The 18659-nt window shown below is 41.2% G+C and overlaps 1 protein-coding gene across 2 annotated transcripts in view; it reads left to right on the plus strand.

Annotated features, from left to right (window-relative positions):
• Positions 1 to 199: 199 nt before the first annotated feature.
• GTF2A2 (general transcription factor IIA subunit 2) overlaps positions 200 to 18659 on the plus strand; it is a 30750-nt gene continuing 12290 nt past the window's right edge. Inside the window, exon 1 of one of the 2 annotated variants that reach the window (XM_060005873.1) lies at positions 200 to 333. The gene's annotated coding sequence lies outside the window, so the exon portion shown is untranslated. Of the gene's footprint in view, positions 341 to 18659 lie in introns of both variants that reach the window. The other variant, XM_060005874.1, reaches the window with a different exon arrangement.

The raw sequence follows: 18659 nt of genomic DNA on the forward strand, positions 1-18659 counted from the left end.
ATTGTAATTCTCTCATTAACGATTTACTGAAACTGGTGAATTACTTGGGAGCTACACCTGTTTAGCGGTCTGAGGCTTCAAAGCTGCGGCCCCACGCTCCTCTCTCCACATCCCTCCCCTCTCGCAAGACTTGAGTGGCTGGCGGGAGCAGGAATGGGCGGGGCTCACGGGCCTACGTCATTTCCAACTTCTGCGAGTGCTTCCGGGACGCCGACCCAGCGCCGCTTTATCTGCGGCGGAACGAGAGGTACTCTGGCGAAGTAGGTGTCTCTTGCTGGTTTCCTGGCCGAACCACTTCTGTTGCCTCCGACGCGGGAAGCGCCTTTTCCACAGGTACTTGGTGAGCCTGCCCGCGCTCCCTGCCACCATTCAGAGCAGGCATTGCGTCCGTTGGGTCTTCTGCGAGGGCCTTTTCGGCCTGGGTTCGGCCCGTTACCGACTTCGCTGCCGGGATGGCCTCGCGGCGCTTCCCGGGGTGGGAAGGGAAGGAAAAGGAGGCGGCCGGGAGGCTTGTTGTACTCGGGGCGCCATGTGAACAGTCCGGAGGGTGGGGGGTTGGGGGGCAGGGGTCCTCAGCCCAGCACCGTATTTTTAGCCAGGTGAAAGTCTTAAAGCTTACATGGTGATTTTTCCCCACAGTATCGGGGCGGGCTTGCGGGGGGGGGGGGCGGCCCGTTTCTTAAGTGTCTCATTCTTGTGTGTCTTGGTGCTTGAAGTCCGCTTTCCAACCTCATGTGAACTCGTACCGGAATGAATTTAAACTGGATGGTTTGCTCAAGAAAGACTAGGACTGTGAGGTTACTTCCGAATGTGGAGCCTTCTACTTTAATTTTCTAAACTGCAAAATGGAGTAGTACTAAATTTACGTGGCTCATACCACATCTGAAAGAATTAAACATTTCACAAGGAATTTTTAGAAATCTGAGATTAATTAAAGCAAGTAATTTAAACAAACATTTAAATAACATAGCTATTTCTAAAATTATTTTTTATTGAGGTATAATGGACATATAACTTAACTACATTACTTTCAGGTGTACAGCATAATGATTCAATGTTTGTATACATTGTGAAAAGATCACCACAATAAGTCTAGTTAACATCCGTCACCAAACATAGTTGCAAAAAATTTTTTTTTCATGTGATGAGGACTTTTAAGATCTACTCTCTTAGCAACTTTCAAATATGCAATGCAGTATTAGTAACTCTGGTCGCCATCCTGTACATTATATCCCCATGACTTACTTATTTTATAATTGCAAGTTTGTAGTTTCACCCATCCTTTTCCCCAACCCTCAATTTTCTATCTATGAGCTTAATTTTCTTCTTTTTTTTTAGTTTCCACATGTAAGTGAGATCATATGGTGTTTTTTTCTCTGACTGACTTCACTTGGTGTAATGACCTCAAAGCCCATTCACATTGTCCCAAATGGCAGGATTACATTTTTCTAAATGTCTGAATAATATTCCATTCTATATTCCGCATTGTTTTTATCTATTCATCCCTGGATGGACACTTTGATTGTTTGTGTATCTTGGCTATTGTAAATAATGCTGCAGTGAAAGAAAAGTGCATGTATCTTCTTGGGGTTTTTTTTGGGGGGGGGGATATAGTTGATTTACAATGTTATGTTAGTTTTAGGTGTACAGCAAAGTGAATCAGTTATACGTATATCCACTTCTTTTTTTTTTAAGATTCTTTTCCCATATAGGTCATTACAGAGTATTGAGTAGAGTTCCCTGTACTTTACAGTAGGTCCTTACTAGTTATCTGTTTTATATATAGTAATATGTATATGTCAATCCCAATGTCCCAATTTATCCTCCCGCTTTTCCCCCTGGTAACCATAAATTTGTTTTCTACATCTGTGACTGTTTCTGTTTTGTAAATAAGTTCATTTGTACCATTTTTGGAGATTCCACATATAAGTGATACCATATGATGTTTGTCGTTGTCTGACTTGCTTCACTCGGTATGACAATCTCTGGGTCCATCCATACTTTACAATGGTGTGTTAGTTTCTGCTTTATAACAAAGTGAATCAGTTATACATATACATATGTTCCCACGTCTCTTCCCTCTTGCGTCTCCCACCCTCCCTATCCCACCCCTCCAGGCGGTCACAAAGCACCTAGTTGATCTCCCTGTGCTATGCGGCTGCTTCCCACTAGCTATCTGTTTTACGTTTGGTAGTGTATATATGTCCATGCCACTCTCTCACTTTGTCCAAGCTTACCCTTCCCCCTCCCCATATCCTCAAGTCCATTCTCTGGTAGGTCTGTGTCTTTATTCCTGTCTTACCCCTAGGTTCTTCATGACCTTTTTTTTTCTTAAATTCCATACACACGTGTTAGCATACGGTATTTGTCTTTCTCTTTCTGACTTACTTCACTCTGTATGACAGACTCTAGGTCCATCCACCTCATTACAAATAGCTCAATTTCGTTTCTTTTTATGGCTGAGTAATATTCCATTGTATATATGTGCCACATCTTCTTTATCCATTCATCCGATGATGGACACTTAGGCTGTTTCCATCTCCGGGCTATTGTAAATAGAGCTGCAGTGAACATTTTGGTACATGACTCTTTTTGAATTATGGTTTTCTCAGGGTATATGCCTAGTAGTGGGATTGCTGGGTTGTATGGTAGTTCTATTTTTAGTTTTTTAAGGAACCTCCATACTGTTCTCCATAGTGGCTGTACCAATTCACATTCCCACCAGCAGTGCAAGAGTGTTCCCTTTTCTCCACACCCTCTCCAGCATTTATTGTTTCTAGATTATTATTTTTTTTTTTGCGGTACGCGGGCCTCTCACTGTTGTGGCCTCTCCCGTTGCAGAGCACAGGTTCCGGACGCGCAGGCCCAGCGGCCATGGCTCACGGGCCCAGCCGCTCCACGGCATGTGGGATCTTCCCGGACCGGGGCACGAACCCGTGTCCGCCGCATCGGCAGGTGGACTCTCAGCCACTGCGCCACCAGGAAGCCCTGTTTGTAGATTTTTTTTTCTTTTTTTTGGTGTAGATTTTTTGATGATGGCCATTCTGCCCGGTGTGAGATAATATCTCACTGTAGTTTTGATTTGCATTTCTCTAATGATTAATGATGCTGAACATTCTTTCTTGTGTTTGTTGGCAGTCTGTATATCTTCTTTGGAGAAATGTCTATTTAGGTCTTCTGCCTGTTTTTGGATTGAGTTGTTTGTTTTTCTGTTATTGAGGTGCATGAGCTACTTGTAAATTTTGGAGATTAATCCTTTGTCAGTTGCTTCATTTGCAAATATTTTCTTCCATTCTGAGGGTTGTCTTTTGGTTTTGTTTATGGTTTCCTTCGCTGTGCAAAAGCTTTGAAGTTGCATTAGGTCCAATTTGTTTATTTTTGTTTTTATTTCCATTTCTCTAGGAGGTGGGTCAAAAAGGATCTTGCCGTGATTTATGTCATAGAGTGTTCTGCCTATGTTTTTCTCTAAGAGTTTGATAGTGTCTGGCCTTACATTTAGGTCTTTAATCCATTTTGAGCTTATTTTTGTCTATGGTGTTAGGGAGTGATCTAATCTCAAACTTGTACATGTACTTGTCCAGTTTTCCCAGCACCACGTATTGAAGAGGCTGTCCTTTCTCCACTGTACATTCCTGCCTCCTTTATCAAAGATAAGGTGACCATATGTGCGTGGGTTTATCTCTGGGCTTTCTATCCTGTTCCATTGATCTTTCTGTTTTTGTGCCAGTACCATACTGTCTTGATTACTGTAGCTTTGTAGTATAGTCTGAAGTCAGGGAGCCTGATTCCTCCAGCTCCGTTTTTCGTTCTCAAGATTGCTTTGGCTATTCGTGGTCTTTTGTGTTTCCATACAAATTGTGAAATTTTTTGTTCTAGTTCTGTGAAAAATGTCAGTGGTAGTTTGATAGGGATTGCATTGAATCAGTAGATTGCTCTGGGTAGTAGAGTCATTTTGACAATGTTGATTCTTCCAATCCAAGCACATGGTATATATCTCCATCTATTTGTATCATCTTTAATTTCTTTCATCAGTGTCTTATAATTTTCTGCATACAGGTCTTTTGTCTCCTTAAGTAGGTTTATTCCTAGATGTTTTATTCTTTTTGTTGCAGTGATAAAAGGGAGTGTTTTATTGATTTCACTTTCAGATTTTTCATCATTAGTGTATAGGAATGCCAGAGATTTCTGTGCATTAATTTTGTATCCTTCTACTTTATCAAATTCATTGATTAGCTCTAGTAGTTTTCTGGTAGCATCTTTAGGATTCTCTATGTATAGTATCATGTCATCTGCAAACAGTGACAGCTTTACTTCTTCTTTTCCGATTTGGAATCCTTTTATTTCCTTTTTTTCTCTGATTGCTGTGGGGAAAACTTCCAAAACTATGTTGAATAAGAGTGGTGAGAGTGGGCAGCCTTGTCTTCTTCCTGATCTTAGTGGAAATGCTTTCAGTTTTTCACCATTGAGGATGATGTTGGCTGTGGATTTGTCATATATGGCCTTTATTATGTTGAGGAAAGTTCCCTGTATGCCTCCTTTCTGGAGGGTTTTTATCATAAATGGGTGTTGAATTTTGTCAAAAGTTTTCTCTGCATCTATTGAGATGACCATATGGTTTTTCTCCTTCAGTTTGTTAATATGGTGTATCACATTGATTGATTTGCGTATATTGAAGAATCCTTGCATTCCTGGAATAAACGCCACTTGATCATGGTGTATGATCCTTTTAATGTGCTGTTGGATTCTGTTTGCTAGTATTTTGTTGAGGATTTTTGCATCTATGTTTATCAGTGATATTGGCCTGTAGTTTTCTTTCTTTGTGACATCCTTGTCTGGTGTTGGTATCAGGGTGATGGTGGCCTCGTAGAATGAATTTGGGAGTGTTCCTCCCTCTGCTATATTTTGGAAGAGTTTGAGAAGGCTAGGTGTTCGCACTTCTCTAAATGTTTGATAGAATTCGCCTCTGAAGCAATCTGGTTCTGGGCTTTTGTTTGTTGGAAGATTTTTAATCACAGTCTCAATTTCAGTGCTTGTGATTGGTCTGTTTATATTTTCTATTTCTTCCTGGTTCAGCTCAGAAGGTTGTGCATTTCTAAGAATTTGTCCATTTCTTCCAGGTTGTCCATTTTATTGGCATAGAGTTGCTTGTAGTAATTTCTCATGATCTTTTGTATTTCAGCAGTGTCAGTTGTTACTTCTCCTTTTTCATTTCTAATTCTATTGATTTGAGTCTTCTCCCTTTTTTTCTTGATGAGTTTGGCTAATGGTTTATCAATTTTGTTTATCTTCTCAAAGAACCAGCTTTTTTATTGATCTTTGGTATCATTTCCTTCATTTCTTTTTCATTTATTTATGATCTGATCTTTATGATTTCTTTCCTTCTGCTAACTTTGGGGGTTTTTTGTTCTCCTTTCTCTAATTGCTTTAGGTGCAAGCTTAGGTTGTTTATTCGAGATGTTTCCTGTTTATTAAGGTAGGATTGTATTGCTGTAAACTTTCCTGTTAGAACTGCTTTTGCTGCATCCCATAGGTTTTGGGTTGTCGTGTCTCCATTGTCATTTGTTTCTAGGTATTTTTTAATTTCCTCTTTGATTTCTTCAGTGATCCGTTCGTTATTAAGTAGTGTATTGTTTAGCCTCCATGTGTTTGTATTTTTTACAGATCTTTTCCTGTAATTGATATCTAGTCTCATAGCATTGTGGTCGGGAAAGATACTTGATGCAATTTCAAATTTCTTAAATTTACCAAGGCTTGATTTGTGACCCAAGATATGATCTGTCCTGGAGAATGTTCCATGAGTACTTGAGAAAAATGTGTATTCTGTTGTTTTTGGATGGAATGTCCTATAAATATTAAGTCTATCTTGTTTAATGTATCGTTTAAAGCTTGTGTTTCCTTATTTATTTTCATTTTGGATGATCTGTCCATTGGTGAAAGTGGGGTGTTGAAGTCCCCTACTATGAATGTGTTACTGTCGATTTCCCCTTTTATGGCTGTTAGTATTTGCCTTATGTATTGAGGTGCTCCTACGTTGGGTGCATAAACATTTACAATTGTTACATCTTCTTCTTGGATCGATCCCTTGATCATTATGTAGTGTCCTTCTTTGTCTCTTCTAATAGTCTTTATTTTAAAGTCTATTTTGTCTGATATGACATTTGCTACTCCAGCTTTCTTTTGGTTTCCATTTGCATGGAATATCTTTTCCCAGCCCCTCACTTTCAGTCTGTATGTGTCTCTAGGTCTGAAGTGGGTCTTTTGTAGACAGCATATATACGGGTCTTGTTTTTGTATCCATTCAGCCAATCTGTGTCTTTTGGTGGGAGCATTTAATCCATTTACAGTTAACATAATTATTGATATGTATGTTCCTATTCCCATTTTCTTAATTGTTTTTGGTTTGTTATTATAGGTCTTTTCCTTCTCTTGTGTTTCTTTCCTAGAGAAGATCCTTTAGCATTTGTTGTAAAGCTGGTTTGGTGGTGCTGAACTCTCAGTTTTTGCTTGTCTGTAAAGGTTTTAATTTCTCTGTCGAATCTGAATGAGATCCTTACTGGGTAGAATAATCTTGGTTGTAGGTTTTTCTCCTTCATCACTTTAAATACGTCCTGCCACTCTCTTCTGGCTTGCAGAGTTTCTGCTGAAAGATCAGCTGTTAACCTTATGGGGATTCCCTTGTGTGTTATTTGTTGTTTTTCCCTTGCTGCTTTTAATATGTTTTCTTTGTATTTAATTTTTGACAGTTTGATTAATATGTGTCTTGGCGTGTTTCTCCTTGGATTTATCCTGTATGGGACTCTCTGTGCTTCCTGGACTTGATTAACTATTTCTTTTCCCATATTAGGGAAGTTTTCAACTATAATCTCTTCAAATATTTTCTCAGTCCCTTTCTTTTTCTCTTCTTCTTCTGGGACCCCTATAATTCGAATGTTGGTGCGTTTAATGTTGTCCCAGAGGTCTCTGAGACTGTCCTCAGTTCTTTTCATTCTTTTTTCTTTATTCTGCTCTGCTGTAGTTATTTCCACTATTTTATCTTCCAGGTCACTTATCCGTTCTTCTGCCTCAGTTATTCTGCTATTGATCCCATGTAGAGTATTTTTAATTTCATTTATTGTGGTGTTCATCATTGGTTGTTTCATGTTTAGTTCTTCTAGGTCCTTGTTAAATGTTCTTGCATTTTGTCTATTCTAGTTCCAAGATTTTGGAACATCTTTACTATCATTATTCTGAATTCTTTTTCAGGTAGACTGCCTGTTTCCTCTTCATTTGTTAGGTCTGGTGGGTTTTTATCTTGCTCCTTCATCTGCTGTGTGTTTTTCTGTCTTCTCATTTTGCTTATCTTACTGTGTTTGGGGTCTCCTTTTTGCAGGCTGCAGGTTCGTAGTTCTTGTTGTTTTTGGTGTCTGTCCCCAGTGGCTAAAGTTGGTTCAGTGGGTTGTGTAGGCTTCCTTGTGGAGGGGACTCGTGCCTGTGTTCTGGTGGATGAGGCTGGATCTTGCCTTTCTGGTGGGCAGGTCCACGTCTGGCGGTGTGTTTTGGGGTGTCTGTGGACTTATTATGATTTTAGGCAGCCTCTCTGCTAATAGGTGGGGTTGTGTTCCTGTCTTGCTAGTTGTTTGGCATAGGGTGTCCAGCACTGTAGCTTGCCGGTCATTGAGTGAAGCTGGGTGCCGGTGTTGAGATGGAGATCTCTGGGAGATTTTCGCCGTTTGATATTACGTGGAGCTGGGAGGTCTCTTGTGGACCAGTGTCTTGAAATTGGTTCTCCCACCTCAGAGGCACAGCACTGACTCCTGGTTGCAGCACCAAGATCCTTTCATCCACATGGCTCAAAATAAAAGGGAGAAAGAGTAGAAAGAAAGAAAGAAAGAGAGGGAGGGAGGGAGAGAGAGAGAGAGAGAGAGAAAGAAAGGATAAAGGAAAATAAAATAAGGTAAAATAAAGTTATTAAAATAAAAAATATTAAGAAAAAAAGTTTTTTAAGTAAAAAAAAATGGATGGATAGAACCCTAGGACAAATGGTGAAAGCAAAGCTATACAGACAAACTCTCACACAGAAGCATACACATACACACTCACAAAAAGAGGAAAAGGGGAAAAAATAATAAATCTTGCTCTCAAATTCCACCTCCTCAATTTGGGATGATTCGTTGTCTGTTCATGTATTCCACAGATGCAGGGTACATCAAGTTGATTGTGGAGATTTAATCTGCTGCTCCTGAGGCTGCCAGGAGAGATTTCCCTTTCTCTTCTTTGTTCGCACAGCTCCCAGGGTTCAGCTTTGGATTTGGCCCCGTCTCTGCGTGTAGGTCGCCGGAGGGCGTCTCTTCTTCGCTCAGACAGGATGGGGTTAAAGGAGACGCTGATTCGGGGGCTCTGGCTCACTCAGGCTCGGGGGAGGGAGGGGTACGGAGCGCGGGGTGAGCCTGCAGCGTCAGAGGCCGGCGTGACGCAGCAGCAGCCTGAAGCGCGCCGTGCGTTTTACCAGGGAAGTTGTCCCTGGATCCCGGGACCCTGGCAGTGGCGGGCTGCACAGGCTCCCCGGAAGGGGGGTGTGGAGAGTGACCTGTGCTCGCACACAGGCTTCTTGGTGGCGGCAGCAGCAGCCTTAGCGTCTCCTGCCCGTCTCTGGGGTCCGCGCTTTTAGCCGCGGCTGGCTCCCGTCTCTGGAGCTCCTTTAAGCAGTGCTCTTAATCCCCTCTCCTCGAGCACCAGGAAACAGAGGGAAGAAAAAGGCTCTTGCCTCTTCGGCAGGTCCAGACTTTTTCCCGGACTCCCTCCCGGCTAGCTGTGGCGCACTAACCCCATGCAGGCTGCGTTCACGCCGCCAACCCCAGTCCTCTCCCTGTGTTCCGACCAAAGCCCGAGCCTCAGCTCCCAGCCCCGCCCATCCTGGCAGGTGAGCAGACAAGCCTCTCGGGCTGATGAGTGCTGGTCAGCACCGATTCTCTGTGCGGAAATCTCTCCGCTTTGCCCTCTGCACCCCTGTTGCTGCGCTCTCCTCTGCGACCCCAAAGCTCCCCCCATCCGCCACCCGCAGTCTCCGCCTGTGAAGGGGCTTCTAGTGTGTGGAAACCTTTCCTCCTTCATGGCTCCCTCCCACTGGTGCAGGTCCTGTCCCTATTGTTTTGTCTCTATTCTTTTTTCTTTTGCCCTACTCAGGTACGTGGGGGAGTTTCTAGCTTTTTGGGAGGTCTGAGGTCTTCTGCCATCATTCAGTAGGTGTTCTGTAGGAGTTGTTCCACGTGTAGATGTGTTTCTCATGTGTCTGTGGGGAGGAAGGTGATCTCCGTGTCTTACTCTTTCGCCATCTTCCCCCTCTCTCCCTATTTCATTCTATTTTTGTGGCTGAGTAATATTCCATTGTATATATGCCATATCTTTTTTATCCACTCCTCTGTCAGTGGACGTTTAGGTTGCTTCTGTGTCCTGGCTATTGTAAATAATTCTGTAATGAACACTGGGGTGCATGTATCTTTTTGAATTACAGTTTTCTCCAATTATATGACCAGGAGTGGGATTGCTGGATCATGTGGCAGCTCTATATTCACTTTCGTTTTGTTTTGCAGTACACGGGCCTCTCACTGTTGTGGCGTCTTCCGTTGCAGAGCACAGGCTCTGGACGCGCAGGCTCAGTGGCCATGGCTCATGGGCCCAGCCGCTTCGGAGCATGTGGGATCTTCCCGGACCGGGGCACGAACCCGTGTCCCCTGCATCGGCAAGCAGATTCGCAACCACTGTGCCACCAGGGAAGCCCAATATATTCAGTTTTTTAAGGAACCTCCACACTGTTCTCCATAATGGGTGCACCATCAGTGTAGGAGGGTTCCCTTTTCTCCACACCCTCTCCAGCATTTATTGTTCGTAGATTTTTTTGATGATGCCCATTCTGACCGGTGTGAGGTGATACCTTATTGCAGCTTTGATCTGCATTTCTCCAATAACCAGTGATCTTGAGCATCTTTTCATGTGCTTCTTGGCAATCTGTATGTCCTCTTTGAAGAAACATCCATTTTGATCTTCTGCCCATTGTTTGATTGTTTTCTTTGTTTTGTATATTGAGCTGCATGAGCTGTTTGGATATTTTGGAGATTAATCCTTTGTAGATCGCCTCGTTTGCAAATATTTTCTCCTATTCTCTGGGTTATTTTCGTTTTGTTTATGGTTTCCTTTGCTGTGCAAAAGCTTTTAAGTTTAATTAGGTCCCACCTGTTCATTTTTGTCTTTATTTTCATTACTCTAAAAGGTGGGTCAAAAAAGATACTGCTGTGATTTATGTCAGAGAGTGTTCTGCCTATGTTTTCCTCTAAGAGTTTTATAATATCCGGTCTTACATGCAGGTCTTTAATCCATGTCAAGTTTATTTTTGTGTCTGCTGTTAGAGAGTGTTGTAATTTCATTCTTTTACATGTAGCTGTCCAGTTTTCCCAACACCACTTACTGAAGAGACAGTCTTTTCTCCATTGTATATTCTTGCCTCCTTTGTCATAGACTAGTTGACCATGGGTGCATGGGTTTATTTCTGGACTTTCCATCCTGTTCCATTGATGTATATTTCTGGTTTTTTGCCAGTACTATACTGTTCTGATTACTACAGCTTTGCAGCACACTTTGAAGTCAGGGAGCCCGATTCCCACAGCTCCATTTTTCTTTCTCAAGATTGCTTTGGCTATTCGGGGTCTTTTGTGTTTCCATACAAATTGTGAAATTTTTTGTTCTAGTTCTGTGAAAAATGTCATTGATAATTTGATAGGGATTGCATTGAATCTGTAGATTGTCCCAGTTAGTATAGTCATTTGGACAATGTTGATTTTTCCAATCCAAGAACATGTTATATCTCTCCATGTGTTTGTGTCATCTTCAAGTTCTTTCATCAGCGTTTTATAGTTTTCAGAGTACAGGTCTTTTGCCTCAGGCAGATTTATTCCTAGATATTTTATTCTTTTTGATGCGATGGTAAATGGGATTGTTTCTTTAATTTCTCCTTCTGCTCTTTCGTTGTTAGTGTATAGAAACGCATCAGATTTCTGTGTATTAATTTTGCGTGCTACAATTTTACCAGATTCATTGATGAGCTCTAGCAGTTTCCTGGTAGCATCTTTAGGATTTTCTATGTATAGTATCATGTCATCTGCAAACAGTGACAGTTTTATTTTTTTTTCTTTTCCAATTTGGATTCCTTTTATTTCTTTTTCTTCTCTGATTGCCATGGCTAGGACTTCCAAAACTATGTTGAATAAAAGTGGTGAGAGGGCTTCCCTGGTGGCGCAGTGGTTGAGAGTCTGCCTGCCGATGCAGGGGACACGGGTTCGTGCCCCGGCCCGGGAGGATCTCACATGCCACGGAGCGGCTGGGCCCGTGAGCCATGGCCACTGAGCCTGCGCGTCCAGAGCCTGTGCTCCGCAACGGGAGAGGCCGTGACAGTGAGAGGCCCGCGTACTGCAAAAAAAAAAAAAAAAGTGGTGAGAGTGGACAGCCTTGTCTTGTTCCTATCTTAGAGGAAATGCTTTCAGCTTTTCACCATTCAGTATGATGTTAACTGTAGGTTTGTTATAGATGGCCTTTATTATGTTGAGGTAGGTTCCCTCTATGCCCACTTTCTGGAGAGTTCTTATCATAAATGGGTGTTGAATTTTGTTAAGTGTTTTCTGCATCTGTTGAGATGATCATATGGTTTTTATGCTTCAATTTATTGGTGTGGTGTATCACACTGATTGATTTGTGGATATTGAAGAATCCTTGCATCCCTGGCATAAATCCCACTTGATCATGATGTATGATCCTTTTAATGTGTTGTTGGATTTGGTTTGCTAGTGTTTTCTTGAGGAATTTTGTATCTATGTTCATCTGTCATATCGGCCTGTAATTTTCTTTTTTTGTGGTATCTTTATCTGGTTTGGGTATCAGGGTGATGGTGGCCTCATAGAATGTGTTTGGGAGTGTTCCTCTGCAATTTTGGGGAATAGTTTCAGAAGGATAGGTGTTAACTCTTCTCTAAGTGGTTGATAGAATTTGCCTCTGAAGCCATCTGGTCTTGGACTTTTGTTTGTTAGAAGTTTTTAATTACAGTTTCAATTTCACTACTTGTGATTGGTCTGTTTATATTTTCTAATTCTTCCTGGTTCAGTCTTGGAAAGTTGTACCTTACCAAGAATTTGTCCAGTTTATTGGCATATAGTTGCTTGTAGTAGTCTCTTACAATCCTTTGTATTTCTGTGGTGTCCATTGTAACTTCTCAGTTTTCATTTTTTTTTTAACATCTTTATTGGAGTGTAATTGCTTTACAATGGTGTGTTAGTTTCTGCTTTATAACAAAGTGAATCAGTTACACATATACATATGTTCCCATATCTCTTCCCTCTTGCGTCTCCGTCCCTCCCACCCTCCCTATCCTACCCCTCTAGGTGGTCACAAAGCATCGAGATAATCTCCCTGTGCTATGCGGCTGCTTCCCACTAGCTGTCTATTTTACGTTTGATAGTGTATATATGTCCATGCCATTCTCTCACTATGTCCATTTCTAATTTTATTGATTTGAGCCCTCTCCCTTTTTTTCTTGATGAGTCTGGCTAAAGGTTTATCAGGTTCATCTTTTCAGAGAACCAGCTTTTAGTTTCATTGATCTTTTCTGTCATTTTCTTCATCTGTATTTCACTTACTTATGCTCTCATCTTTATTTCTTTCCTTATACTGACTTGCAGTTTTGTTTGTTCTTCTTTCTCTAGTTGCTTTAGGTGTTTGAGATGTTTCTTATTTCCTGAGGTAAAATTGTAGTGCTATAAACTCCCCTCTTAGAACTGCTTTTGCTACGTGCCATAGGTTTTGGATCGTCGTGCTTTCACTTTCAGTTGTCTGTAGGTATTTTTTGATTTCCTCTTTGATTTCTTCAGTGATCCATTGGTTGTTTAGTAGCATATTGTTTAGCCTCCATGTGTTTGTGTTTTTTATAGTTTTTTTCTTAGAGTTGATTTCTAATCTCATAGCGTTGTCAGAAAAGATGCTTGATATGATTTCAGTTTTCCTAAATTTACTGAGGTTCACTTTGTGGCCCAAGATGTGATCAATCCTGGACAGTGTACCATGTGCACTTGAAAAGAATGCATATGCTGCTGCTTTTGGATGGAATGCTCTATAAATATCAATTAAGTCTAATGTGTTATTTAAGGCCTGTGTTTCCTCATTGAGTTTCTGTCTGGATGATCTGTTCATTGATGAATCTGGAGTGTTAAAGTCCCCCACTATTATTGTGTTTCTGTTGATTTCCCCTTTTATGCCTGTTAGCATTTGCCTCATATATTGAGGAGCTCCTGTGTTGGGTGCATATGTATTTACAATTGTCATATCTTGGATTGATCCCTTGATCATTATGTAGTGTCCTTCCTTGTCTCTTGTAACATTCTTTATTTTAAAGTCTGTTTTATCTGATATGAGTATTGCTACTCCAGATTTCTTTTAATTTCCATTTGCATGCAGTATCTTTTTCCGTCCCTTCACTTTCTGTCTGTATGTGTCCCTAGGTCTGAAGTGGATCTCTTGTAGACTGTGTGTATATGGGGTCTTGTTTTTGTATTCATTCATCCAGTCTTTGTGTTTTGGTTGGAGCATTTAATCCATTTACATTTAAGGTAATTATCTTTATGTATGTTCTTATTGGCATTTTCTTAATTGTTTTGGATTTTTTTTTTTTAGGTCTTTTTTCTCCCATTCCTCTTTTGTTCTCTTCTCTTTTGATGACTAACTTTAGTGTTGTGTTTGGATCCTTTTTTCTTTTTTGTGTGTGTATCTATTGTAGATTTTCAGTTTGTGATTACCATGAGGCTTTGATATAGCAGTCTATATATAAACAAGATTGTTTTCTGTTGCTGGTCTTAATTTCAAATGTATTTCCCATATCCTGTATTTGTGCTGATTTCGATATCATATTTTTGATATATCGAATTGCTGATTTCGATATCATATTTGTGTGTGGATGATTTCCTACCTTTACTGTATGTTTGCCTTTAACAGTGAGCTTTTCCATTTGTAATTTTCCTGTTTCTCATTGAGGCCTTTTCTTGTCTACCTAGAGAACTTTCTTTAGCATTTTTTGCAAAGCTGGTCTGGTGGTGCTGAATTCTCTTAGCTGTTGCCTGTGTGAAGCTTTTGATTTTGTTGTCGAATCTGAATGAGAGCCTTGCTGGGTAGAGTATTCTTGGTTGTAGGTTCTTACCTTTCATCACTTTAAATATATTTTGCCACTCCCTTCTAGTCTGCAGTTTTTGCTGAAAAATTAACTGATAACCTTATGGGAATTCTCTTGTATGTTATTTGTTGCTTTTCCCTTGTTGCTTTTAATATTTTTTGTGTGTTTAATTTTTGTCAGTTTCATTACTATGTGTCTTGGCGTGTTCCTCCTTGGGTTTAATCCTTTATGGGACTCTGTGCTTCCTGGACTTGGGTGACTTTTTCCTTTCCCATGTTAGGGAATTTTTCAGCTATTAATCTCTTCAAATATTTTCTCAGGTGTCTTCTGTCTCTTATCCTTCTGGCACTCATATAATGTGAATGTTGGTGCATCTAACAAAGTCTCAGAGGTCTCTTAAACTGTCCTATTTTTTTTTCATTCTTTTTTCTCTGTTCTGTGGCAGTCATTTCCGCCATTCCTTCTTCCAGCTCCCTTATCAGTTCTTCTGCCTCGTTTATTCTGCTATTTATTCCTTCCAGTGTAGTTTCATTTCAGTTATTTTATTGTTCATTTCTGTTTGTTTCTTCTTTAGATCTTCTAGCTTGCTCTTAAACATTTCTTGCATCTTTTAGGTCTGTGCTTCCATTCTTTTTCCGAGATCTTGGATCGTCTTCACCATAGTTACTCTGAATTCTTTTTTGGGTAGATTGCCTATCTCCACTTCATTTAGTTGTTCTTCTGGGGCTTTATTTTGTTTTTTCGTCTGGGACATATTTCTCCAATATTGCATTTTGTCTAACTTTCTGTATTGTGGGCCTGTTCCACAGGCTGCAGAGTTGTAGTTCTTCTTGCTTCTGCTTCTGCCCCCTTGTGGATGAGGCTGATCTAAGAGGCTTTTGCACGTTTCCTGGTGGGAGGGACTGGTTCCTGCCCAGTGATGGGTGCAGCTGGGTCTTGTCCCTCTGGTGGGCAGGGCTGTGTCAAGAGGTGTGTTTAGGGCTTCCCTCGTGGCGCAGTGGTTGAGAGTCCACCTGCCGATGCAGGGGACGCGGGTTCGTGCCCCAGTCAGGGAAGATCCCACATGCCACGGAGCGGCTAGGCCCTTGAGCCATGGCTGCTGAGCCCGCGCGTCCGGAGCCTGTGCTCCGCAACGGAAGAGGCCACAACAGTGAGAGGCCTGCGTACCACAAAAAAAAAAAAAAAAAAAAGAGGTGTGTTTAGCAGGCAGCTGTGGGCTCAGGATGACTTTTGGCAGCCTGTCTGCTGATGGGTGGGATGTGTTCCCACCCTGTCAGTTCTTTGGCCGGAGGTGTCCCCGCACTAGAGCCTAGAGGGTGTTGGGTGGGGCCAACTGTTGGTGAGAAAATGGCGGCCTGTAGGAGGGCCCATACCAATGAGTACTCCCCAGAACTACCTCCACCTGTGTTTTTGTACCTGCAGTGAGCCACAGCTGCTCCCTGCCTCTACAGGAGACCCTCCAATACTAGCAGGTAGGTCTGGCCCAGGATCCCGTGAGTTCACTGCTTTTTCTCCTGGGTCCTGGTGTGCACAAGACCTTGTGTGTGCTAAGAGTGGAGTTTCTGTCTCCCCCAGTCCTGTGGAATTCCTGCAGTCAAACGCCACAGACGCTCAAAGCCAGATGCTCTGGGGGCTCCTCCTCCCATTGCCAGACCCCCAGGCTGGGGAGCCTGATGTGGGGCTCAGAACTTTGACTCCTATGAGATAACCTCTGTGGTAATCATTATTTTCCAGTTTGTGGATCGCCCACCCATTGGGTATGGGATTTGATTTTATTGCGATTGTGCCCATCCTGCCATCTCAGTGTGGCTTCTTCTTTGTCTTTGGATGTAGGATATCTTTTTCGGTAGGTTCCAGTCTTTTTTTGTCAATAGTTGTTCAGCAGTTAGTTGTGATTTCAGTGTTTTTGTGAGAGGAGGTGAACCCATGTCCTTCTTCTACTCTGCCATCTTGTCTCCCATCCCACAGTTTCTTTATCCATTCATCCTTTGATGGACACTTAAGTTGTTTTCATATCTTGGCTATTGTGAATAGTGCTACAGTGAACATGTGGGTGCATATATCTTTTCCAGTTAGTGTTTTCTTTTTCTTCGGATAAGTACTCCAAAGTGGAATTGTTGGATCATATGGGAGTTCTCTTTTACTTTTTTCAGAAACGTCCATACTTTTCCATAGTGGCTGCACCACATTTTGCATGCCTACCAACAATGCACAAGGGTTCCCTTTAATCCACATCTTCACCAACACTTGCTATTAATTGTCATTTTGATAAGTTATTTTAACAGGTGTGAGGTGATATTTCACTGTGGTTTTGATTTGCATTTCCCTGGTAATTAGTGATGTTGAGCAGCTTTTCATGTACCTGTTGGCCATCTGTATATGTTCTTTGGAAAAGTGTTCACATCCTTTGCCCAATTTTTTTTATAGAAGTATAGTTAATTTACAACATTGTGTTAGTTTCAAGTGTACAGCAAAGTGATTCAGTTATATATATATTATAAATATATATGTATTTTCAAGTTCTTTTCCCTTATAGGTTATTACAAGATGTTGAGTATAATTTCCTTTGCTATACAGTAGGTCCTTGTTGCTTACCTATTTTATATGTAGTATTGTGTATATGTTAATCCCAAACTCCTAATTCATCCCCTGCTCCCTCCCCTCCCCAATTCCTTTGGTAACCATAAGTTTGTTTTCTGTCTGTGAGTTGATTTCTGTTTTGTAAATAAGTTTATTTATATCATTTTTTAGATTCCGCATGTAAGTGATATCGTATGATATTTTGTCTTACTCTGTCTGACTTCACTTAATATGATCATCTCTAGGTCCATCCATGTTGCTGCAATGTTCTGTCCAATTTTTAATTGGATTGTTTGTTTTTTTACTATTGAGTTTTATGTATTCTTTATATATTTTGGATATCAGGCCTATATGAGATACATGATTTGCAAATATTTTTCCCCATTCAGTAGGTAGCCTATTTTTTTTATGGTTTCCTTTGCTGTGCATAAGCTTTTTAGTATTATCCTGTCCCATTTATTTATTTTTGCTTTTATTGCTTTTGGTGTCAGATTCAAAAAATCATCACCAAGACCTGTGTCAAGGAGCTTACCACCTATGTTTTCTTCTAGGAGTTTTAGGGGTTTTATGGTATTAGGTCTTACATTTCAAGCCTTTAATCCATTTTGAGTTCAGTTTTGTGTATGGTGTATGATAATGGTCCAGTGTCTTTTTTCTTGGATGTGGATGCCCAGTTTTCCTAGCACCCTTTATTGAAGAGACTGTCCTTTCCCCATTGTCCGTCCGTCCTTCCTCCCTCCCTCCCTCCCTCCCTCCCTCCCTCCCTTCCTTCCTTCCCTCCCTCCCTCCCTCCCTGTGTTGGGTCTTTGTTGCTGCACGCGGTCTTTCTCTAGTTGCAGAGAGCAGGGGCTACTTTTTCATTGCGGTGCACGGGCGTCTCATTGCAGTGGGTTCTCTTGTTGCAGAGTACAGGCTCTAGGCGCACAGGCTTCAGTAGTTGCGGCACGCAGGCTCAGTAGTTGTGGCGCGGGGGGCTCTATCTAGAGCGCAGGCTCAGTAGCTGTGGCGCATGGGCTTAGTTGCTCCGCGGCATGTGGGATCTTCCCAGACCAGGACTCGAACCCATTCCCCTGCATTGGCAGGCAGATTCTTAACCACTGCACCATCAGGGAAGCTCTCCCAATTGTACATTCTCGCCTCCTTTGTTGTTAATTACTTGACCGTACATGTGTAAGTTTATTTCTGGGCTCTTTATTGTATTCCATTCATCTAACATCTGTTTTTATGGCAGTAATGTACTGTTTTGATTACTATAGCTTTGTGATAGAATTAGATATCAGCAAACATGATGCCTCGAGCTTTGTCCTTCTTTCTCAAGATTGCTTTGGCATTTTGGCGTCTTTGTGGATTCATATATATTTTAGGACTGTTTGTTCTATTTGTTTGAAAAATGCCATTGGAATTTTGATAGGAATTGTGTTGAAACTGTAGATTGCTCTAGGTAGTATGGATATTTTAATAATACTGATTCTTCAAGTCCACGTGCATGGAATTTCTTTCTGTTCATTTGTGTCATATTCAGTTTCTTTCATCATTGTCATATAGTTTTCAATGTCCAGGTCTTTCATCTCTTTGGCTAAATTTATTTCTCTTTGGCTAAATTTATTTCTAAGTATCTTGTTCTTTTTGATGCAATCGTAAATGGGCTTATTTCTCTTTCTGATAATTCATTATTAACTTATAGTTATTTTCTGGTAACTCTAAGACTTTTGTTAAATGGGCAGGACACAAGATTCTGTACTCTCACTTTGTCAAGTTTATATCTTCTTACTGGGACCCCTTCTTGCCCTTTTTATCCCCCCTCAGCTACCCACATACATTTTACTAACTGATTTTTTTGTGTTCATTTATTTATTGAACAAATATTTCATTGTCTCCTATTAACGTCTCACGTAGT

Source organism: Delphinus delphis, chromosome 2, assembly GCF_949987515.2.
Source record: "Delphinus delphis chromosome 2, mDelDel1.2, whole genome shotgun sequence".
Lineage (NCBI taxonomy): Eukaryota > Metazoa > Chordata > Mammalia > Artiodactyla > Delphinidae > Delphinus > Delphinus delphis.